This window comes from Odocoileus virginianus, chromosome 9 (genome assembly GCF_023699985.2).
Source record: "Odocoileus virginianus isolate 20LAN1187 ecotype Illinois chromosome 9, Ovbor_1.2, whole genome shotgun sequence".
Classification (NCBI taxonomy): domain Eukaryota; kingdom Metazoa; phylum Chordata; class Mammalia; order Artiodactyla; family Cervidae; genus Odocoileus; species Odocoileus virginianus.
In genome coordinates, this window is record NC_069682.1 from 61,993,390 (window position 1) to 62,018,446 (window position 25,057).

At 47.5% G+C, this 25,057-nt stretch overlaps 1 long non-coding RNA gene across 2 annotated transcripts in view; it reads left to right on the top strand.

Moving 5' to 3' along the window:
- The first annotated feature begins 3,101 nt into the window (after positions 1–3,101).
- The window catches only part of LOC110136425 (uncharacterized), a 70,281-nt gene continuing 48,325 nt past the window's right edge, over positions 3,102–25,057 (top strand). Inside the window, exon 1 of one of the 2 annotated variants that reach the window (XR_011489271.1) lies at positions 3,102–3,171. This is a non-coding gene — a long non-coding RNA (uncharacterized lncRNA). Of the gene's footprint in view, positions 3,172–3,752; positions 3,824–25,057 lie in introns of those variants that run through there. The other variant, XR_011489272.1, reaches the window with a different exon arrangement.

Below are 25,057 nucleotides of genomic sequence, written 5' to 3' on the forward strand. Positions count from 1 at the left end.
CCTTTGACTAGTGTTTTCATGTCTGGGAGTGTAATGACAATGTAATTAATGTTTATCAAACATGTGCTCTGCGCCAGTAATATTGTGTTTTGCTTGTATTATGTTACTTAAGGCTCATAATAGTGATAATTAGTTAGGATATCATACCCATTTCATGGATGAAGAAACTGAGGCTTAGAGAGACTAAGACATTTGCCAAGATCACTCAAGCCTGAATTTAAATTCCCAGTTACTTACACTCTGAAGCCCCACACTCTTTCATTCACCAGGTAGAGAGATGGAATTTGCAGAATTAGAAAAAGGATGGGTACAAGCATTAACTGCACACCTGTTCTGGAAGTATGCCAGACCCTGAGCTAGGCCCTTGGCCTGCTTTATCACATGCAATCCTTATAACAAGCCATATGAGGTAGACAACAATTCATTCCCATTCTACAGATGTGGCAACTGAGGCTTGAAGTGGTTGAGCGCTTTACACAAGATCAAACTAGAAAGTGGTAGCACTAGGATCTGACTCTAGGTTTTCCAAATCCCCAATCCATGTTTTGCCTCAAATCTCAGTCCCAGGTGTTATGTCTCTGACATCAGGCATATGTCCTGGGAATAAAGAAGTAATTGTCCAACTCTCTCATGCGAAGAGTTGACTCATTGGAAAAGACCCTGATGCTGGGAGGTGGGGGCAGGAGGAGAAGGGGACGGCACAGGATGAGATGGCTGGATGGCATCACCGACTCGATGGGCATGAGTTTGCATAAACTCCGGGAGTTGGTGATGGACAGGGAGGCCTGTCTTGCTGTGATTCATGGGGTCGCACGGAGTCAGACATGACTGAGTGGCTGAAGTGAACTGAACTGAAATATTTAAGAGTCTTTAAAGGGAATAGAGGATGGAGCAATTGGGGCTGGATTGCAGAAAGTTATCAGATGTCTGTTCATGCAGTTCATATGGCAGGCAATGGGGAGCCATGAAAGTTTATAGAGTAGGGGCATGGTGGGGTCAGAGCCACATCTTCCACAGATAAATCTCACTGCAGCACCTAAGATGGATTGGATGGGGGCAAGAGATGGAGCAGGAACCCCACCAGGTGATGCTGATGTTAGATGACAAGTGATATGGACAAAATGGCCTTCTGCTGGAGAAGGGAAACAGAGAGCTCAGCAATGAAAAACAGCCAGGGGCAGGGCCATTAGCCTTATCAAAAAGCTGATTGCTCTTAGCAAAGTATTTAATACGATTTCCCACTATTAGGCCCCAAACCTGGGATAGCAAGATTATTAATTCTAAAGATAATCATTAAGCTGGGCGGATGGTATTTTAATATATGGCAACAGGCAAGCTATTGTCATTTTTTCCCTTCTATCTTGATTGCGGGTCACCCAATTAGGGCTGGCGTCAAATGCCCCTTCCTGGAGGCAGTGAGATAAGGCTTAATGTTCTCAAACAAGAGCTATTGGCTGTGACGAGAGGTCCATAAATATTAATAAATCTATAATTAGTCCTGTGAAAAGGGGGATCAATCCAGGAGAAGATTCCGCCCATTAATACAAGAAATCACTTTTGCAAAGTTGCTGGGAAAGCAAGGCTTTTCTGTTCCAAATGTCAGACTGTTCTTTGTTCTGAGAGGATACAGTTCTGTTGAATCTACCAGCCTCTTGATTCACATCTTATTCTGAGATAGTAACTGGGGGTGGTGAGAATACCCAGAGGGCTCAGTCAGGAAGAAAAGACTTTTCAGAGGCAGTGAAAGAAGGTTGGGGTCCCCATGATCTTGTCTTTAATTAGTTTAATGTTTAACTTTTGTAATTTTAAGTTACTGTGTTTCAGAATCCCAATAAGAAAAGACTTCTTATTTTTCATATAAAATTCATGTGGGATCATGGGCTAAATGAAGGGGGCTTGTAGAGCTGTACCCAGAAATTCAAATGTGTTACTTTCCTTTTTTTTTGTTTTTGTTTTTTTTGCCCATGCCACTGGGCAGGTGGGGTCACCGTTCCTCAACCAGGAATGGAACCTGTGCCCCCTGAAGTGAAAGTGCAGATTCTTAACCACTAGACTTCCGGGCAAATCCAATATGTTACTTTTCTATTAAAAAATTTTTATTGAGGTCTAACATACACCCAATAAAACACACAAGTCTGGAAGTGTAAATCTCAGTGACTTTTACATATGTTTATCACTACATGAATGTGAGCAAACTCCAGGAGATAATGATAGACAGAGGAGTCTAGCGTGCCACAGTCCATGGGGTTGCAAAGATTCAGAGACAACTTAGTGATTGAACAAGAACAACCACCACCACTACCTAGATTGAGATAATGTTTCCATTACCCCAGAGGTCTCCCTTGTGCTAGACTAACCAGGTAACAACTTTTTCCATTTCTACTACCATAGACAGTCTGCTTGTTCTTGAACTTCACACAAATTGAATCATACAACACGAAGTTCTGTGTCTGGCTTCTTTTGCTCATTATTATGTTTCTCTATCATAAGTGAGTTATTTGTTCTTAAATAATTTTTTCTGCTTTTTGCCTTATCACAAAAGCAACACTTGTCCTTGTATAAATGACGTAAAGTGCAAATGACTAGAAAAGAAACCAACGGACATCACCCTTATACTTGAGTACTTCTAAGAGCATCTACCTATATTAAAAAATTAGACTAATTAGGCATGTCCATGGTTGAGATTTTGGAAAATGAAAGACCTCTGGTTGCAATGGACAGAAACTCAACTTCAACTAGCTTGAGCAAGATTCAATTTGTTGGCTCATGTAACTTAATAAAAGACCCATATTCCCCTAACCAGTGGAACCAGGAATTGGAACAGGGTGTCTCTTTTTCTCCCCATCCTTCCCTGCCGTGGCTTCACTGAAGCAAAAAGTTTCTTCTATGGCCGATAAAATAGCTACCAACAACCTCAGATTCAAGTCTCCATTTCAGCAACACTAGCGGAGAGGGAACAACCCACGGTTTTTATAGGCAATCCCAGGGCAAACTCTGATTGGCTTTGCTGGGGTCACATGATCATCCTTGGACCAATCACTCTGGCTATGCTAACGAAGGACTTTTGATTGGCCAGCCTGAGTCACTGCTAGAGCGGCTGGTGACTACTTCAACCCCTCCAGGAGCAGAGGGGTGAAGGGGGAAGTGTTCCTCCAAGAGCACCCGAAGAAGGTAGGCTGGAAAAGAGTGCTGGGGTCGCTAAACTAGGGGACCCCATGTCTGTCCTCTCTGTGGGGCAGGAAGTCCTTCAAGGAGGGGGCTGGCGTGGCTTCCCCGCCTTTGTGCTCTCTTACTCAGCTGTTTAGTCTTCTCTTCGCCTTCTGTGTCTCCACCTCATTTTTTTCTTTCCCCAAAGCCTAAAAGAGCTTTGGGGCTTAAAAAAATGAGCCATTCTGCGGAGAAGACAAACCTTAACCATCTAGTCAAAACTACCCGACTCTGAGCTCCTGTGTACGCCGGGCCGGCCTCCCGGCTGGATCCTCACCCGGCACCCAGCCCAGAGCCTGGCACCAAGGCGGTGCCTTCAGATGTTGTTTGACTAAATGGATGGAGATGGTGACAGCACTCCTCGAGCATTTGAGGTGTGCCAATTCTCCATAATTTTCTAGACATCTTGCTTTACCCGCACAACTGTCTTCTGTGGTAGTATTTTGATTTCCATATAACAGATTTGCTCTTTTATTTATGTCACTATATATTTGCTACCGAGTGTCTAGGGGGTGCAAGACAGGCAACATACTGGTTCTGTTTCACGAAGCTTACAGTCTAGAGGATGGGGAAACTGAAGCTGGCAGAGAGAGCGCGCGGAGTGGGGCCTGGGGAGGTGGGTGGGGTCTGGGAGGGGGAGCCTCTTCCCATCTCCATCTGGGAGGGGTCCAAAACAGGGATGAGAGAGGTCACCCGAGCTCTGAGCTGGGCTGGGAGGGGATGGGGACTCAGCAACTGCTTCCCCGGGAGCCTGGACCGGTTTCAGCCGGTCCAGGGCGCCCGGGCTGCTCCAGCCGGGCCCTCTCCCCTCCCTCTTCCCCCTCCGCTGCCTCGGGCACAGTGATTGACGCGGTAATTGGCGCGCGTAGGCACCGGGCTAATTGAGGTCGGGCTGCAAATTGCTGCAGCGGTGGGCGCGGGGGCTGCGCGCTCTCCCTCCCCTTGCTGGGCCCAGTGTTGGGGTGAGGGGGTGGCGCGGGGCCCCGCCCCTCCGTTCCCGGTGGAGGGGAGATGCTGAACTACCGCCGATCGGTATCCTGAGGATTCCTGGGCTGTCTGATTTCAACGGGACGGGAGATTTCAGGCAGGGGAGCAGTGGGGACAGGGAGCCCCCAACCCAGGTTGAATCCCCTCCCTGATCCCTGCTCTCCTAGGGAGGGAGGGGCAGGAGAAATAGCCCAGAATCTATCTTTGCCTCATCCAGCAGCTGGGGGCGCATGTCAAATAATTTCCCCTATTCCAGCCTCTATCTCAAACACTCACTCACTCACTCATTCCTTCATTCACTCAAGACTTTTATTGAGTGCCTTATGTGTTTTGCGCACTGAAAAAGTTGAAATCCGAAGACATGGTCCCATCTTCTGGACGCTAAATACCAGTGGGAGACAAACCTACCAACTAATATTTATTATTACAAACAGAGGTGCTGGGAGAGGCCTTACCTGCAGAAATTATTCACATGGTGATCAAAGGGCGTAAGGGGGCCTTTCTGTAGAAGGGACATTACAGCTGAAGTCTGAGGGGTGAGAACACAGTGGGAGTGGTGTGTGTGTGTGTGTGTGTGTGTGTGTGTGTGTGTGTTAAGGGGCAAAGGAAGACCACCTCTCCAGGAGAGGTGGGAAGAAAAGGCCTGATGAACTGGGGTCCCATATTGTGCAGGTCACTACAACTTGCTTGTTTGGGCTCACATCCTCCTGAGATGGAGGCATGTTGATACCGAAGCCACCCCTGCGGAGGTGATTTCTCATCTGCTGCCCAGCAGGACTCTTGTTTGGAGAGGGACAAGGAGCTGACAGAGTTGGAGCCTCAGTGCAGAAGGCCGGCATGGGGAGGAAAGGGTACCAAATGTACCAGGTAGGACTTCCCTGGTGGTTCAGGCTCAGAGCTTCAGATGCAGGGGATGCTGGTCCCATCCCTGGTTGAGGAATTACGATCTCACATGTCAGGTGGTTGGAGGAAGGCATGGCAACCCACTCCAGTATTCTTGCTTGGAGAATCCCAGGGACAGAGGAGCCTGGTGGGTTACACTTCATGGGGTCGCAGAGAGTCGGACACAACTGAGTGACTTAGCACACATATCCATACTTGCAAAGAGATGGAAATTTTTAGGTAAAATAAACAATAAATTATTATCAAGTGAGAGGAAAGACTGGGAGCCTGGGGTAAGAGACAGACAATCTGTATCACTGGTAATAACTGAATATTTAAATGTGTGCCTTTAATACTTTTATAATAATTTTTAAACTAGTTTCCAAACAAAAGCAAGTGAACCTGGAAACCCAAATCCCTGGAAGCCACATGTATGTGTATGTCTTCCAGTCACTTGACCCTGATGCTCTGAGGATCTGTCAGAAGTGGTTTTCACCCAACCCAGCATCATCACTGGGACATGTCTGCTCTGGTTCAACGAGATTGTATCATCTATCTGATTTCTTTCTGCTTCGTGTTTTATAATTTACTCTGAAGATTAGATTGTATTTTATATTTCACTCTAGAAATTTTATAATAGCCATTGGCTAAAAGTGTGAAAGATCTGAACTTGACAGCTTTGTAAATTACCTGCCCGCACTAGCCTGTTCCTGTCTGGCTCCATCCAGGTCATCCTCCCCCTAGCCACCCCAGAGCTCTAAGGAGCAAATCCAATCCCATGACTCCCACGGGTGCTGGAATCTCCCCCAGGACTCCCCACTGCCCTCAGAATAACTAATAATAACAAGGGTATCCATGGACAGAGCACTGATCATGGCCCAAGGCTGGCTTTACCTGGATTGTCTCTTTGAGTTGTCACGAAGACCCAGCGAGGCAGGGATCATCGTAAACCATTTGATGAGGAAATGGACCCTATGTAGCCCGCCAGGCTCCTCTGTCCATGAGATTCTCCAGGGATTCTGTCCTTGGGATTCTACTGGAGTGGGTTGCCATTTCCTCCTCCAGAGAATCTTCCTGACCCAGGGATCTAATCCATGTCTTATGTCTCTTGCATTAGTAGGTGGGTTCTTTACCACTAATGCCACCTGGGAAGCCTCGCAAGTATGGATATGTACAAGTAATTCCTTTCTCTCCAACGCAGTCAATATCTTACACCCTGCTTTTTTCAGTTAACGATGTGTTTGGGAGATTAATTCTTATAACAGCTATATAATAATCCAGTGTGTAAATGGACCATTATTTAACCAGATACTACTAGAAAATATTTTGGCTGTTTTTTCAGTGTGTGTATAGGAGAAATGAGATTGATAGTTAAAGGGGACAGATGTTCTTTTTTTAAATATTTGTTTATTTGGCTACACTGGGTTTTAGTCACACCATGCAGGATCTTTGATCTTCATTTCAACATGTGGAATCTTTTGTTGCGGCATGTAGGATCTAGTTTCCTGATTAGGGATCAAACCCGGACCCCCTGCATTTCGAGCACAGAGCCTTAGTCCCTGGACCACTAAGGAAGTCCCATGGAAAGACCTTCTTTACGTTGATAAATGTTTCCAAATGATGCCCCTGTAGGGAACACTATTGACGCTCCACTGTGATCTCCTTGGGTTTGCTGTAAGTGTGCGGGTGTTCTGTGCTTTGCTCCTGATAGTTCACCTTCTTCAGCAGCCTGTCCATAGGCTATTGGAGCTGCTTTGCCCATAAAACAGCTGAAATGTCTGAATATAAGTCCTGCCTAGGGGGACTATCAATGACTGGCCCAGGAGAATGAAAGCCCAGTTCTCGTGTCTCGAGGCTAGACAAACTCTGATGTGTAATTTATACTCCAGAACTCCCCGTGGGACCAGGTTGAGGCTGGAACTTTGCCTAAAATCTCACTGTGGCAGGCAGCCTCCAAGATGGCCCCAGGATGCTCACCTCCTGGTAGTCATCCCCACCTTTTGAATCTAGACTGTGATGTGACATCGCTTCCAAGAGTAGGCTATAAGAAGACTGAGGCTTCTGTTTTGGGAACTCTCTTTTGTCCCCTCTCTCTTTCAGATTTCTTATTCTGCCCTGTTCTAAGAAACCTTACAGAGTGGTCCATGTGCCAGGAGCTGATGCTCCCTGGCCAGCATCCAGGGAGGACCTAAGGCCTGTCAGCACTTACAGGAATGAGTTTAGAAGTGGATCCTCTCTCAGTCCAACCTTGAGAAGCCTGCAGCCCTGGCCAAGACCTTGACTGCATCCTCTTGAGAGACCCTGAGAGACCTTAAGAGACCCCATCTAGCTAAGGCATTCCTGGATTCCTGACTCATAGACACCATGAGATAATAAATGTTGGTGGTTTTAGATTCTAATTTGGGGGAATCTGTTATGCAGCAACAGCTAACTGATACATATATCTTGCTTGGCTTCCTCCCTTCCCTATCTTGCTTCCCCCACACCCTTCCCAGTCTTCCCAGGGAGCATTCCTGTCATAACTCATGTGCACAGGAATCCTCATCCCCTTCCAGGAAACCAACCCACCCACCCGATAGGATTTATGCAGTGTTCACTGCCTACATGTGGAGGGGAGAGGAGCTATTCCCTCACCGCCTCACAACATCATGTGCTATCAAACTTTTAAACTCAAATGGAGTCATGAATTGGGCATAACAAGAGGATTCTTGATTCCAAAGAGGATTCCCGAACGAGGCTCTGTGACCCACGTGCCCCTTCTTCAGCACTCCCTGTAAAATCCCACCTCTCTGCCCTTGCATAGGCTGAGCCTTTGCTCACGTCATTTGTCCAAATCTCTGTCCTTCCCATAAGGTCCATATCCTATTTACCACCCCACCTCCCTGCAAGAAGCATCTTCTAACCTCTCCTTCCGGAAGTGACACTTCCTTCCCCCAAGCTCCCTTGGCTCCATGTGTCCCATTCTAATGGCTGTTCTCATGGCTTTTACCCAGCTTATTATTTCTGCTCAAATATTATCTCCCTGCCCGCACTAAGAGATCTTTGCAGGATGGGACTCACCTTCCAGGAGAGTGCTTAGTACAGAGGAGCTGTGTAGCCATTCTTCATGGATGAATGTGAATGAACACACGACCTAGGTTATGCTCAGGGAACCGTCCTGACCTCCTTCTGCCATGTGTGTCTCCAGGTCCTGCTCCTTCCCCTCCTCATCTCTGGTTCAGACTTCACCACCTGTGCTGATGGTCAAGGCCCTTCCTGTTCCATCCCTGTTTTGTCCTCCCCTTTCATTTCTTGCTTCCCCCACACCTCCCTCTCCATCCTTTTGAGCTATTCACAGTTCCCTAAAGATGATAACTATTGTCAGGGCCACTTCCGAGGCCCTGTGCTAAGCATTTTACATCCTCACGATTTCTGTGCAGCAGGTACCATTATCAGCCCCGTTTTACAGATCAGAAAACCAAGGCACAGAAGGGCTAAAGTCACACAGTTGGCGAGTGATGGAGACAGATGCTCTTGATTCCCTGCCTCACCATCAACCTGCCCCAGGGGGCATCTGTAGCCAGACCTTGGACACATCAAGGGTATCTCTGGCCTGTGGGGGCATGTTGAGCCCACAGGGGCAGACAGGTCAAAAAAATGAGGGCAGGATTCCAGCCTCCTCATTCTACAAACCCCTTTCCATCACCTCAGGACAGTTCTGCAGGCTGTTAGGCACGTGCTCTCGAGCGTCCCCAGCAGGACTGGGCTCCAGTTGCCCACAGCAGCTGCCCGCTCATGAACGGGACTTCAGTAGCAGAGGAGGCCCTGGTCCATGTTCAAATCAACTGCAGCTCTGCACTCAAACTCCTCCTCCACCCTCTGCCTCTCTACTCTTCTCCACCTGCCCCCGCCCCCCAACCATTTAACATCGTTTCCCAGGGGCAGGCCATCTTTCTATCTCTTAGTCTGCCTGCTTGGGCACCCCCACTTTCCCCGCGGTGCCTCACCTCTCTCGCATGCAGTATCTCTCTGCGACTTCCATCACACTTCAGTGCACTAATTTATTTTCCTATCTGCCTCTCCAACTGGATTGTGAGTCCTTTGAGGCCTCCCGTGTATCTTGTTTATCGCTGTATCCACACTGTGCCCCTTGCACGGTACCTATTACGTAGTGGGTGCTAATAAATGTTTGTTGAATGGATGAATGAATTAATTACTCAATACACATATCCCCAGATCCCTGAAAGGAAGGATAAAGGAACTGGTGTAAATGACTTAGGACTCTCTGGGTTGTAAGTGGGAGAAGCACATCTCAAGCTGGCTTAAGTAAAAGAGGGACTTTATTGGCTCAATCACTTGGATGCCCAAGTGGACTTCAGGCATGGCTAGATCCAGAAACCGAATAAGGCCAGCTGCAAATTCTTACTCATTTCTTCTCTGAGTTTCTCTCTGTCTCTCTCTCTCTGTCTCTTTCTCTCCTTCTCCACCTCCTCCCCTTATCTTCTCCGTATCTTCCTCCTTTCCTCTCTGTGTATTTCTCTTCATGTTGACCCCACTTCTCTTTGAGTGTTGATATTCTCTACTACCATAGGCAAGTGCAATCAGAAGAATTTAGTTTTTTCTCTCCTTGGGCCTCAATTTCCCTCATCTGTCAAATGAAGAGGTGACTCAATCTGATGACTTCTAAGCCTCTTTCATATAGTCTTCAAGGGAATCCCAGATAATGTTTCCAGTTTCTAGTTAGAAAAACTGAGGCCCAGAGAAGCAAGTGATTTGTTCAAGGTTATTCAAGTTAGGTATGGAGTTGGAACCATAGTCCAAGTCTCTGACCTTCATGGAAAAGAGGACAGTGTCATTTTGGACACAGAAAACACCAGAGAGGGCCTCAATATTGATTCCGAGCCATCCGCCTCCTCTCTGACTTCCCCCTGGCTCGTCCAATGCTGAGACTCTTGGGCCACTGAAAAGATTCGTGTCAAGCATCTGTACCTCAGATACCCAGACCTGGATTTGAAAATCAGCTCTACCACTGGCACTGCTGACCCTGGCAAGTCATTTCCTCTCTGAGCCTCTATTCTTTTCATTTGGAAAATGAGAAAATAATAGTAACAATGAGCCCTGCCCTTCTGGGTTGTGTCAAGGATTCTGGGAGATGAAAGTAAAGCTCACAGCACAAGGCCTGGCACAAGGGCGCAGGGAGAAAACTCATCCATCTTTGTCTGGGACCATCCTTGTGTTAAAGTCTCGCGATTCAGGAACCACTCCATCCCAGGAAAAGTAGATGGTTGGTCACCCTATCAGGCAGGTACCCACATCTGGCAGCAGGGAGTAAAAGGTGTCCTCAGAAGACCGCAGAGATCAGGCTCAAGCAAGCCAGATGGCCCAGAACAATGGAGGAGTCTCTCCCAAAGTGATGCTGGGAAGCATCCCAGCCTTTACATTTCAGAGCCACTAGCACGGTTAGGTGGGCTGAGATGCTGCAGCTTTCTGCTTTTCTCACTGATCCTCTCTCCTAATTTCCAGAACATTCAGGGGCTCTCAGAAACTCTGACTCCACGAACATGTAGATGGAAAAGACCCCAACCCTTACCCCATCTCACTGGGCACACTCCCATTGTACAGATGGCAAAACCAAGGTCCAGAGATGGGGAAACAACTGGCCCAGCATCTCGTGGTGGGCTGTCTTCAGTTTGTCTGACTTTACAGGTGGGCTCCCGGATGCTTTTGGTGAAAATTCAGTTTACACCTATGCTGGGGTGAGAGCTGGGAGATACAGATGAGTGATGTCAGTGTGGTGGAGGATGGGCACAGCTTCAGAGCCCAGTTCTCAAGGCCACAGTCTTGCTCAGTAACCTCCCTGGGCCTGAGTGACCCATCTGTGAAAAAAAAAGGTGATAATCTCACCTGGAGTGCCCCAGGCACTGTGGCTTAGGAGTGACTGAGAGCTCTGGGCAGTATTGGTCCTTGTGTATATTGGATTGGAAGACTGCTTTAGTTTTTCTGAAATCATGGACATCTCCAGATCACACCTGTACTATTAGTTAATATTGTTCTTTAAAATAATTGGCAAGTCAAAAACGTAAATTAAAGTATTTTAAGGGACTATGTCACATCACTTATTTGATACATCAGTTGCGTACCTTTCTCATCCTATTTAAAGTAAGTTCATGACTTCCCTGATGGTATAGTGGATAAGAATCCACCTGCCAGTACAGGGGGAACAGATTCGATCCCTGGTCTGGGAAGATTCCACGTGCCACAGAGCGACTAAGCCCGCCTGCCCGGGAGCCTGCACGCCACAACTACCGAGCCCGTGTGCTGCAACTGCCTAGAGCCTGTGCTCCGCAACAAGAGAAGCCACCGCACTGCGAAGCCCGCACACCGCAAGGAAGAGTAGCCCCCCTGCTCACTGCAACGAGAGAAAACCCAGGCAGCAGTGAAGACCCAGCACAGCGAAAAATAGAAAAAACAAATAATATTTTTTAAAAGAGAGAGACATAATATTATTTTTTAAAGTAAGTTCAAAACTATTCAAATAAAGGTTTAACCCTGAAACAGCCCCCCTGCCAAAACCTAGTATATACCCCCAGCAGCATGCACATAGTACTTTGCAAAACTCTGAGTTCATCTAATCCGCACCCCCTGCATCCTGAGGGGTGTAAAGCAAGGTCCAGAAAGAAGCAGGGATGCAGCTGAAGTTACCCAGAGCGAGTGTGCAGGCTGAGTGCAGACTCTGCCAGTGTCGCCACCACTCGGGCAGAAGACGCTGTCCAAAGGAGCCAGGGCTTTTCCTGCTTCTAGGCATTTGCACAGCCCGTGCCCTGTCCTGGAAAGTCTTCTTCCTTCAGCTGTCCCAGGCCAACTCCTGTTCATCCTTTGAGGTTCAGTCACTTTCTCTGGAGCATCCTTGGCAGGCAGAGTGAATCTGACTCACTTGTAAGCCCAGATTGCAGTGGCCTCCTTGGGAGGCCCTGTCTTTGCACTGAGCCAGGGGTGTCCTCCAAGGTAGGGCCATGTCTGGTTTATTTCTACTGGGAATGGGTACCCTGGGGCTGGACACCCAGGAGTCCCTGAGCAGCGCTGGTTAATTAGGGGAGGCTGAGGGCAATAGGAAGCTGAGTGCTGTAGAATTGATGCTTTTGAACTGTGGTGTTGGAGAAGACTCTTGTGAGTCCCTTGGACTGCAAGGAGATCCAACCAGGCAATCCTAAAGGAAATCAGTCCTGAATATTCATTGGAAGGACTGATGCTGAAGCTGAAGCTCCAATACTTTGGCCATCTGATGCGAAGAACTGATTTATTGGAAAAGACACTGATGCTGGGAAAGATTGAAGGCGGGGGGAGAAGGGGACAACAGAGGATGAGATGGTTGGATGGCATCACTGACTCGATGGACATGAGTTTGAGCAAGCTCTGGGAGTTGATGACGGACAGGGAAGCCTGGCGTGCTACAGTCCATGGTGTTGCAGAGTCAGACACGACTGAGCAACTGAACTGAACTGAACTGAGGGCAGTAGGGCCCTGAGGCCTGGGTCAGTCCTGTCCAGGCTCAAGAGGGACAGGGCCACCAGGCCAGCAACTCATCCCAGTGATGAAATACTTCAACTCGGGCCCCCATCACTCTACCAGATACATTTCAGCAGCTGAGAAACAAGTTCAAGGGCTCACCTGGGTCCGTTGCTTAGCAACAGGAGGCTGTAAATGACATCGCTCCGACACTTTAACTAACCCCTCCACGGCAGGCAGAGGATAATGAAGGCAAAGGCAGACGGCGAGACGGAATTAAAAACCTGACCCGCGAAAGAGCAGAGGCAGGTGCTGGGGAAAGTGGGAGCCTGCCGCAGGTATATGTGGGCCTGGGGATGTGCGAGGGGTCTGAGACACTTGCTGGCTGCCCTGTTTCTGGGAGCCTTGATCAAGAGTTCTGGGCATGTTTGCTAACCTATAAAGGGGATTTGCAGAGCTTGGTCCCTAATGACAGGTTAGGCCTTCCAGGGCATGGTGCCTGTAATTCCAGCGGTGGCCACTAGGAGGACAGCAGCGACTCCAGCGCAGTGGTCAGAACTTAGATCTTTTATGCAGTGGTCCCCAACCTTTTTGGCACCAGCGACTGGTTTCATGGAAGACAGTTTTTCCACACATCAGGAGGGGATGGTTTCAGGTTGATTCAAGAGCAGTACATTTATTGTGCACTTTATTTCTGTTATTATTATATCAGCTCCACCTCAGATCATCAGGCATTAGATCCTGGAGGTTGGCGACCCCTGTTTGTTTGTTTTGATTTGACTGCTAGGTCTTAGTTGAGGTGATGAACTCTGCATTGCAGCATGCAAACCCTTAGTTGCAGCATGTGGGATCCAGTTCCCTGATCAGGGAATGAATTTGGGGCCCCTGCATTGGGAACGTGGAGTTTTAGCCACTGGACCACCAGGGAAGTCCTGTGGCCCCCTGTTTTATAGAATTCCTGAACTGGCAGCGAACCTAGACGAGGGTAGGGGGTGCAGGGGACATTTATTAAGCACCACTTTACTTTTTCTTTTTAAACTCATCTGATTGTCATAAAAAGCTCCATAACTTAGGAAAGTATTTTCATTTTACAGATGAAGAAACTGAAAGCCATTCATTGAACAAATATTAATTGAGCTCCTCCTGTGGGCCAGGCCCTGTTCAGGCTCTATATATAGAACAGTGAGGAGAACAAATATCTCTGCCCTCTTGAAGCTGCCATTCTAATCTAGGGGATAGATAATAAACAAGTAAAATATATCAGCTGATGATAAGGGCTCTGGGGGAAAGTAAAGCAGGACAGGGCATAGGTGATCTGGGGGAAGTGAATCATTGGAGTGGTCAGAAAAGGCTGTACTGAGAGGCCATTGAACAAAGATTTCAGGGAAGTGAGGAGCAAGCCATGTAAATATTCAGAGGAAGTATGTACCAGGCAAAAATCCTGAGGTGGGGGTAAAATTGGGGTTTATCAGGTTTGGTAAGGAGTCCAGTGTGGCTTCAGTGGGTGAGAAAGGAGGAAAGTAGGAAGATGGGAAGTGAGGTGGTGTGGTCAGGTTATGTAGGGCCCTTGTAGGCCAGTATAGGGACTCTGGGTATTTCTCTGAATGAGATGGGACCAATGGGAATATGACCATTTAATTTACCAAATAAAAATACAGGATATCTGGTTAAATGTGAACTTCAGGGGACTTCCCCTGATGGTCCAGTGGTTAAGACTCCTTGCTCCCAATACAAGGGGACTGGGTTTGATCCCTGGGCAGGGAACCAGATCCTGCATGCTGCAACTAAGAGCCCTCACGCTACAGTGAAGATATCAGGTGCTGCAGCTAAGACCTGGGGCAGTCAAACAAAGTAAAAAATAATAATAGTAAAAATTTAAACTGTGAATTCAGATAATGAACAGCTTTTTCTTTCTTTCTTTTTCTATTGTAAGTATGTTCCACATAGTGCATGAAACATACTTCTAATAAAAGTTACTTTCTGTTTACCTGGAGTTCAGATGTCACTGGGCATCCCATGTTTTATCTGGCATCCTAACATTGGAGAGTGTCACAGCGGAGTGACATGACCTGACTTGTGTTTCAAGTGGATCTCTCTGGCTAGTGTGGGGAGCATGGGCCAAAGGGAGTAATACTGAAAGCTGGGAGACTCATGAAAAGGTCATTACAGCTGGTTCAGGTGAGAGATGATGGAGGCTTGGACCAGGGTGATGGTGGGGGAGGTGGTGAGAAAGGGTCAGATTCTAGACACGTTAGAAGTAGAGCAAGCGGGGTTTCCTATTGGATTAAATGTGGGGTGTGAAAGAAAGAAGAATCACAGATGACTCAGAGGGTTTTAGCCAGCGTGACTGAAAGGATGAAGTAGTCACTTACTGAGATGGAGAAGGCTAAAGAAGAAGCAGGTTTGGGGGCAGAAAGGGGAGATTGGGGCTCAGGTTGGACATCTTAAGTTCGAAATGCATTGAGGCATCCCTTAGTGAGATTTTGAGTGGTATCTTGTACAGGATTGAATAATGTTTCCCTCCCCTAAATTCATGTTTACCCGGGAACTGTGAATGTGACCTTATTTGGAAACAGGGTCTTGGCAGATATAATTGAGTTGAGATAAAATCATGATGGATTGGAATGTGGATGGAGCCTTTAATCCAACGACTGGTGTGCTATAAGAAGATAGAAATTTGGATGCAGAGGAACACAGATAGTGAAGGTGATGTGAGGACACAGGGGAAGATGGACACTGGGATCAGAGTGATACATCGGCAAGCCAAGGAATGCCAGGGTGCTGGCAACCACCAACCACCGGAAGCTAGGAGGGAGGCAGGAAACATGTTCTCCCTCAGGTGCCCCAGAAGGAAACAGCCCTGCCAACCCTTTGATCTTGAACTTCTAGCCTCCAGAGTTGTAAGAATAACCAGTTGGTGGTAATTTGTTATGACAGCTGCAAGAAATTAATACAGATCTAGAGATCTGGAGGAGAGGTCCTGCGTAGAGATAGGACTTGGGAGACATCAGGATGATACTTACTTACTGTTGTTTTTATTTATTCAGCTGCATTGGGTTGAGGGATCTTCACCGAATCATGCCAGATCTTTCATTGCAGCACACAGACACTCCGGTTGTGGCACACGGGCTCCAGAGTGTGTGAGCCCAGTAGCTGGGGAGCACGGGCTTGGTTGCTCTGCAGCGTGTTGGGTCCTAGTACCCCGTCCAGGGATCGAAACAGTGTTCCCTGTACTGGAAGGCATTCTTAACCACTGGACCGCTAAGGAAATCCCAGATATTTAAAGTCATGAGACTGAATGAGATTACCAAGTGAAGGTCTATGAAGAGGACCAAGGGCTGAGGCCTGGGGTTCCCAGGTTGAATAGATGGGGATTTGAGGAGGGGCCAGCAAAGGATACAGAAAAGCAGCAGCCAGTGAGGTGGGAGGGGGACCAGGCAAAGCCAAGTGAAGAAAGTGTTTCCAGAAGAGACCGTAATCGACCAGGCAAAGCCAAGTGAAGAAAGTGTTTCCAGAAGAGACCGTAATCGATTGTATCTATCATGACTTTTAGAGCAAATAAAATGAGGACTAAGAATTAACCATTAGGGTTAGCAGCCTGGGGACCATGGGTGACTTTGATCAAAGCAGTTTTGGAGGAACGATGGGAGATTCAGCTTGACTGGAGCAGTTTAAGAGAGACTCGGAGATTCTCCTTTGTCTCTTTTCTCCCTCCTTCTCCTTTCCCCCACTTCCTTTCCTTCCCTGCTCTTAGAAGTGACAGCTTGGCCAGGGGCTAAGAAGACAGCGGGATCAAGGAGGCCACAGGGCCAAGGACAGGGTTGGCGTGGTTGAAGTCTTGTTTACATCCAGGGGCTGAGCAAACCCATAAATATATTGAGGTCGATGGGAACCGGGGTCCCAGGCTAGAAAGAAACCTGACCTATTATGTTGGAATTGGAGGTATTGACTTGAACTGATGGTTACAGATAGATATAGATGTAACTATAAGTATACATGCACAAGTGTGCATTTAAGCATCTATATGTATGTAGCATAATATTTCCTAGCTCTTTTGAGAGGGCTTGTAAGCAATGACTTTCACTCATTTTGTTTTTAAAATACCATCCTTTCTGTCTTGTCTCCTCTTGCCTTCTCGCCTACCTACTGCCTGGGGGAAGCCCCAGGAATATTTGCTGCCTTCCTGGCAGTAGAACCCCATCCAAGGCCCTTGCGACAGCCCCTTCCTCAACTCAAACGAAGTAATTCTGCTTTTATCTGCTTTTTATGTTGAGGTTCTGCAAAATATTTCTTTTGAAGGAAGGTTTACACATTGCATAAACCTGGGAACAACTTAAATGTCCGTCAATGTGGGGAATAGATAAATAAACCATGGACTATTCATACCGGGACCGATAGGCAGCAGCAAAAATGAATGAACTAGAACTGCAGGGATGAAGCTCACAACATAATATCAAGTGAAAAAAAACAGGTTGCAGAAGGATACACAGATGATGACGCTATGTCATCATAGAACTCTAAATGCATATAAAACAATATAAATGCATATGCAAGACAATGTTTAAGCATACACACCAGAGTAAAAGTATTTTAAGGAACATGCCTAAAAATGCTAAACAAACGGTTTTACATGATGGTCACCTCTGGGGAGGCAGGAAGAGAGGGATAGAGTTCAGAAGAAAAACTCAGGGGACCTCAAATGTCTCCATAATGTTCTATTTTTTTAAGCTGCATACTGGGCACAGGGGTATTTGCTTCATAACTGACTCTTTGTTTTGTAGGTTAAGATCATCAGTGGTCTAGTGGGAAGAGCAGACTTAAGGAATCCCTTGGGGCTGGGTTTATATCACAGTTTCCTAGAGGTGTGGCTATGGGCCTATGGGCAAGGAACTTCACTTATTTGAGTCTTTTTAGATCTGTAAAATGGGCATAAAGAATTCTTACCTCACGGTCTCTCTTTCCTCCCCACTCCCTCCCTCCTTCCTTCCTTGCTTTCAATGGATATTTATTGGACGTCTACTGTGAAGCAGGTCCTTCCTGTACAAGGTACAGGTGGTAAGGTCCCTCAAGGTGCTTACTTACAGTCTTGAGAGAGACAGACATGTATCAGACCAATACATTGACACAATTTTAAACAATGATAAGAGCTTGGAAAGAAAATAAACAGGCTTTGGTCATAGGGAATCACTGGAGACTCAGATGGAGGGATCAGCGCGGTTTCTTAAGAGACCTGAAGGTGTGGGGGTGGGAAGAGCGAGAAATGTGGCCAAGGGATCCTGGGGTGGGGGAGCACCTAGAGAGCTGGGGTACTGGAGTTAGAGTGAAGCTGGAGCGAGCTGGAGAATGAGGGGTCACGGGGGAGACGGCGTGACTTGACAGACTGGGGAGGGTGAGCTGCATGATGAAGGACGGGCTTGCAGAGCACGTGGCAGGACTCTCTGTATGTGTGCTCAGGAAAGGCGTTGGCCGTCCGCCATCTCTTCCTTTTTATTAAAACAAATGCATTTTCTTTATTTATGGCGGCCCTGGGTCTCCGTTGCTCCACGAGGGCTTTCTCTAGTTGTGGCCACCAGGCCACTCTCTAGTTGCAGTGCATGGGGTTTTCATTGCGGTGGCTTCTCTTGTTGCAGAGCCCAGGCTCTAGGGAGAGCGCTTCAGTAGTTGTGACTCTTGGGTTCTAGAGCGTGGGCTCACTAGTGGTGGCACATGGGCTTAGTGGCTCTGCAGCATGTGGGGTCTTCCTGGACCAGGGATGGAACCCGTGACCCCTGTATTGGCAGGAGGATTCTTAACCACTGAGCCACCAGGGAAGTGGCTCCACCTCTTTTTGGGGGAGTAGCTGGGGTAACAAGTGGACATCTGAGGACAGGAGGGAAGCCTGGAACCCTGGACAGCCCCCAGAAGCATCTGCAGTAACCTGGACTATGGCTCCAAGTCTGCATCGCTCACTGCTTTCCCAGTTTTAGGTCTGTGCTCTCTGACATGTTACTTTGCCATGACTTGCCACTGCGATTCTGACTTAACATTGCTCAGCTGTGGGACTTGCTTTGGCCAGGGGGATGTCAGCAGAGATGCAGTGAGCAGAGGCTTGAACGGCACATGCGTGGTGGTGCTTCTGCCATCGCCACAGTAGCGTGCCCAGCCTGGCCTGCTGGTCCTGGGAGGAGATGGGGGCCAAGCAGAGCCACCCCTGCTGACCCAGAGATTTGCTAGCTAATTAAATGCTTCTTGTTGTTTACCACTGAGATTTTCCCCGCTGTTTGTTATGCAACATCCAGTTCCTTGTTTCAGTGGTATCCCTGGATGCTAGGACTTTTCTGTCTTTACCCAAGCCCAGGAGATAGGAAGAAATCAATGGGCTGAAGCCCAGAATTCTGGTCTTGAATCTGCCAAAGCCTCACTCTACACACTGGGCAAACCCTTCCCTATGTGGGGCCTTCCATATCCATGGAATGAGACATCTCACCTTGATTGCAAAGGCCTTCATGGATTACAACCTCAGGGAATAGGAGCTTAGTCTGTCCAAATATAACCATGTCTCTCCCCTGATTAAAACCCTCAGTGGCTCCCTGTGGCCTTCAGAGAGAAGTCAAAACTCCCTAGATGGAACTTACCTGGTGGCCCAGTGGTTAAGAATCCACCTGCCAGTGTGGGGGACGGGGGTTTGATCCCTGGTCCAGAAAGATCCCATGTGCCATGGGGGCAACTAAGCCTGTGCTCTGTGACAAGAGAAGCCATGGCAATGAGAAGCCTGTGCACCACAGCTAGGGAGTAGCCCCCTCTCACTGCAACTAGAGAAAGCCCATGTACAGCAGTGAAGACCTAGCACAGCCAAGAATAAAAAGAAAGAAAAAAGAAAATCTCCCTAGACGGGTATTCAAGGCCCTGCACAAACACAGCGTGCCTCCCCCAACCCCTCACTCTTTGCTCCAGGCATGCCTTAGGGGTCCCAGTCAGCCTGCTTATCACACTGTGCTTGTCTATGCCTCTGGGCCTTTGCACCTGCAGTTCCATTTATTTTCAGTCTGCCACTGCATTTCTCTGCTTTGTGAATTCCCATCTATGGGGCGTGTTTTGTTTGTAACTAACATTCATCGAGTTCTTATTATGTGCCAGGTACCATGCTAAGCCCTTTATGTGTGTGTTCCAATTTAGTTTTCAAGCAATACAATGAAGTAGGTATTATTATCAACTCCATTTTAGTTATGGATAAACAGAGGCTCAGAGCAGTAAATGGACTGGTTCAAAGTTATATAGCTATTAAGGGGTGAGGGCCAGGGCACAAATCCAGGCAATCTGACCCCTAGGTAACAGGGAAATAGACAACAGATTTGAACCCAGGTCTGTTTCCAGTTTTCCGAGGTGGCGCTAGTGATAAAGAACCTGCCAGCCAATACAGGAGACATCAGAAACGCAAGTTCAATCCCTGGGTCCGGAAGATCCCCTGGAGGAGAGCACGGCAACCCACTCTAATATTCTTGCCTGGAGAATGCCATGGGCAGAGGAGCCTTGTAGGTTACAGTCCATTGGGTCTCAGAGTCAGACATGACTGAAGCGACTTAGCACAGCACACACTGTTTTCCAGAGCCTATGTATTTAGTCACTTTTTCATGCCTCCTTTGCCTGCAGAATTCCTATGCAAGTGCGTGAACTATATTCATTCAACTCACACTTTTTGAGCACCTACTGGGTGCCAAACACTAAAGCCAAGTTCTTTAAGGGTAGTCATTTCTTTAATCCTCACACTTGCCTTAGGCAGTCATCACTTTTACTGATCCCATTTTGCAGATGAGAACAACTGAGGTCCAGAGAGGTGAAGTGAAGTTCATGCAGTCTGTAAGTGGTGAAGCTGGGGTGCATACCCAGGTAGTCAGATGTCCAGGCCCGGACTTGACCTCTTGGTCACTCTGATTGTCAGTTTGCCATAAGATTCAAGATCCAGTTCAGACACCATCTTCAGGACATTGAATAGTGGAATCCCAGGGGATTCATGACTCTAGCCTGTCCATCAGCCCCCTCACCCAGGGCTTCACAGCTGACAGTGCAGGGTACAGTATGGTTTGAACAGAAATCGGGAGCCTGATAGCACTGTCAGGGCCCCCCCTCTAGTTTCCAGCCTGATGTACAGACCCCCAGCCCCCACCTCACCTCATTCCTACCCCTTGGGCCTCAGGTTCTGAATCCAAACAAACATGAAACCAAATGACTTTCACTCTGTCCCTTCCATCTCAGTGATTTTGGAGGAGAATAAATACCGAAGCCACTGGCATGAATAAAAATTAATATAGAACCATGCTAACTGCGCAGGGATGTTTTTTAAAAGGAAAAAGTCCTCAATTTAAAATCTCAACACAAATAGACTCTTATAAGGTCAAATGAAAGATATATGCCTCTGGAAAGCAAAGAAGTCATCATTTGGACTGAATTCTCACTCTTACTTCCTCTGCCTCTCCTTCATTCTGTCCCCTGTCTACATTTCTTTTTAGCCCCTGTCTTTGCCTCTCCTCCTACCTTCACTTGCTCTTCTTGACTGTGTGTTTGCATGTGTCAATTTCTCATTTTAAATTCAGTGCAGAATTTCAACCTCGGGAGAGTGGTATGACCTTGGTGAAGTCATTTTTCAGCTTTGTGCTTCAGTTTTCCAGTCTTCATGATGGGAAGTATAATTGCTCCTTGCAGAGGGACTCTAAGCATAGCAAGACAGACCTTCATGAAGGAAAATGATGCTTCCAACCAGTGATGGGCAGTCTCACCCACTCTCTGGGTTTGGGCCTGGAGGGTGGGCAGAGATTAGAAACAAGCACCATCTGGTCACCAAGTGATGCCAGTGCATCACTGTGGTGAATGGTCTTTTGACCTTGGCCTCTTTCCTGCCAGTCTGATTCAGTCTAGAGCTATCCTAAGAAGATGATTCTGGTTGTAAGCAAAGGAGAGGGTGTGCGAAATGTAAGGCCTACTGAGAAGGAGGCTCCTCAAAGGTGAGATAAGAGCCACAGCGAATGGCACAATGACCGCAAGACGAAGCCCCCAACAAGTTTAAATGAAAGTCAGAAGCATCGTGATTAGAAGGAAATGTCCTCCACAACTGAAGGGAAACAAGGCCCCAGGAAGACCCTATTGGAGTGGGAGGCCCTAGGCTCTGGTCTTTTTAGGGCAGGATCACATCTTTTCTTGTTGACCATATCTCCCCAGGACACAGCAGAGGGCTTGGCTTTGTAAATATTTGCTGAACAACCTACTTAATGAGTGAGTGTATCTATTCCTGGAGCCCCCTAAGATGCAACTAGACATCATTCTCCCCAGAGCACAGAGCCTCACACATAGCATGTACTCATCACCCATGACTAGCTTGTCCATCAGCCTAGAGTGTCGAATATGTGGGTTTTCTGGTTGCCGATTTGTTGTTCTCCCCAGGTATCTCTTTAAGACCAAATGGATATGAGAGGGGAAGGGGGGCATCATCAATTTTGGTCACTCTGACCCTCAGTTTGCCGTAAGTGTCAAGATCCAGTTCAGACACCATCTTCAGGACATTGAATAATGGAATCCCAGGGGATTCATGACTCTAGCCTGTCCATCAGCCCCCTCACCCAGGGCTTCACAGCTGACAGTGCAGGGTACAGTATGGTTTGAACAGAAGTCGGGGAGCCTGATAACACAGGTATCCCCCCACTCTAGTTTCCAGCCTGATGTGCAGGCCCCCAGCCCCCACCCCACCTCATCCCTATCCCTTGGGCCTCAGATTCTGAATCCAAACAAACTCGAAGCCAAATGACTTTCACTGTCCCCAAGAAGTGAGGGCACCTGAGTATCACTTTGTCAAGCAGCCCAGGCATCTCTACCTGGTTATTTGAGGCATTTTGATAACGGGAGGCAGAGGGTTAGATTGAAAGAATGATAGCAGCCTGAGTATCCTCTCCCTCCAAGGGGCACCAAGCCCGTGCAGAGAAGAAGGATGGGACAGTGGAAACACAGGAACTGATAGCTTTTTGGCTCTTGACTGGGAGTCAGGAGCCCTGGCTTCCAAACTCAGATCACAACAAGAACATCAGGGAAATACCCCAGAGCCTGCTAACCAGCAGGATCTGATCTAGTCCTGTATCACAGGCTGGGTTTACTGGAAGGCAAACTGAGATGAATGGAGCTCAGGATGCAGGGTGCTTATTTCTTGCAGGAAGGGGAGACCCCTTCCAAGGCCCGAAAGTGGGCTCTTGTCTAACACTAGGAAATGAATTGTCCAAGGAGACATATGTGTTGACAAAACAAGAGACTTTATTGGGAAGGGGCGCCTGGGGCAGGGGGGAGGAGGGTGGGGGAACCCAGGAGGTCTGCTCTGCCACGTGGTTCACAGTCTTGGGCTTTATGGTGATGGGATTAGTTTCTGGGTTGTCTTGGTCAATCATTCTGACTTAGGATCCTTCCTGGTGGCACACGCATTGCTCTGCCAAGATGGATGCCAGTGAGAAGGCTTCTGGGAGGTGATAGGACACATGGTGTCTCTTTTTGATGTTTCCCAAACTCTTCTGGTTAGTGGTGGCTTGTTAGTTTGGTGTTCCTTAGCAGGACCTCCTGTTGTAAAAATAACTCACGCAAATGGTGACTATGGTGCCTGGCTAAGGTGGGTGGTTTCAGTCAGTGTGCTTCCAGTCAGTGTGCTTCTCCTAACAATTAGGGGGTGCTTTTTAGGGTCAACACCTGTGGATGAGAAGGAATGGGGTTTGGACTGAGCAGAGGGAAAGCAGCGTTGTGATACAGACTCCACAGAGGCCTCAGCCAACCCTATGGATGGTTTTGAAGATCAGATGACATTTAAGTTGTCCTGAGTTGGGACGGGCCTTTACACTGCCATATAAGTCAGTTATGGGATCCAGCCTGCCCTAGGAAAAGGTGTTAGGTTGAGTGAAGCTGTTCTCTTCAGCTGATGCAATCCCTGTAAGGGGACTGATAACTGGTATCTTTCTGATGATGGCACCCCCATTGGTGGGAAAATCCTTTGGTTCTGAATGAGGGACCTGGATGTGTATCACAGCATGCTACCTACTTTCATTAACACTAATCCTTCCTGCAGTCTTGCAAACTAGATATTATTATGTGATTTCACAGATATATATGAAAAGTGAACTTTGGAGAGTGTATCTACTGGACTTTTCCCAAGCCACACAACTAGTAAAGACAAGTTGTGGAGCTGATTCAAACCCAGGTCTTTTTGGCTCTTAAGTCCTTCTTTTTTCAACTATATCTCACGGGCTTGAGATTCATTCACCCCACCCAAAATTCTGTTTACTCTGAAGACTCTGACAGATAGCCTTCTATCCATGGGGACTCAGCCTCTCCATCTGTCAAATGAGGGATTCAAACTGTATCTAAGATTCTTAACCAGGGGTTCACATATCCCATAAAATAATAGTCTAAGTTTGATATGTATGAGGAAAAATCTTGGATTCCTGTATATTTCTGGGTGTGTGTGTTAGTCTCTCAGTCATGTCCGACTCTTTGCAACCCCATGGACTGTAGCCCGCCAGGTTCCTCTGTTCATGGGATTCTCCAGGCAAGAATACTGGAGTGGGTAACCATTCCCCTCTCCAGGGGATCTTCCTGACCCAGGGATTGAACCCAGGTCTCCTGCATTGCAGGCAGATTCTTTACCATTTGAGCCACCAGGGAAGCCCATATTTCTGGGTAGAGGATCCTAAAAGGTTTTTTTTAATCCCCAAGGAGGTTGATACAAACCAGACGGCGTGGTTTAAGGTCCTCTTCAGCTCACATATGCTGCATTTCTGTATCCTTGAGAGCAGAAAGATCACAGAGCCAAAGCCTTCCATCCTCTGTGGCAAGGTCCCACCAACTTTTTATTTTTTAATTGAAGGATAATTACTGTACAGAGTTTTTTTTGTTTTCTGTTAAAGATCACCATGGATCAGCCATAGGTATACTGCTTCCTAGGTAGCTCAGTGGTAAAGAATCTGCCTGCAGTGCAGGAGACTTGGGTTTGATCCCTATGTTGGGAAGATCCCCTGGAGAAGGAAAAGACAATCCACTCCAGTATTGTTGCTTGGGAAATCCCATGGACAGAGGACCCCAGCGGGCTACAGTCCACGGGGTCGAAAAGAGTCAGACACGACTTAGGGACTAAATAGCAATGAAAGAATGGATGATGGAAGACCCTTGACTACCCAGAATCAGTGAGATAAGAAGTCTATTGCAGAGCCTGCAATAGATACGGACAGTTTTTTCCTCCCCCTCCTTCCTTTCTTTTCTTTTTTTTTTTTTTGGTGAAAGAGTCCCAGATGTTGCAGTTGTCCTCACAGTGACATTTCCCCCATCCTGGGGGCCTCTCATTCCTCTCCCCCCAACAGTGACAAAGAGGGTATCGAGCCGGGCAGTGGAGAACCCTGGTGACGGATTAGTGCTGCCAACCACCGACACAAAACCATTTGGTGTGGGGAAATGATAGATGCTAACACTCATTTTAAACACAGGCAACTGAATTCCTGCA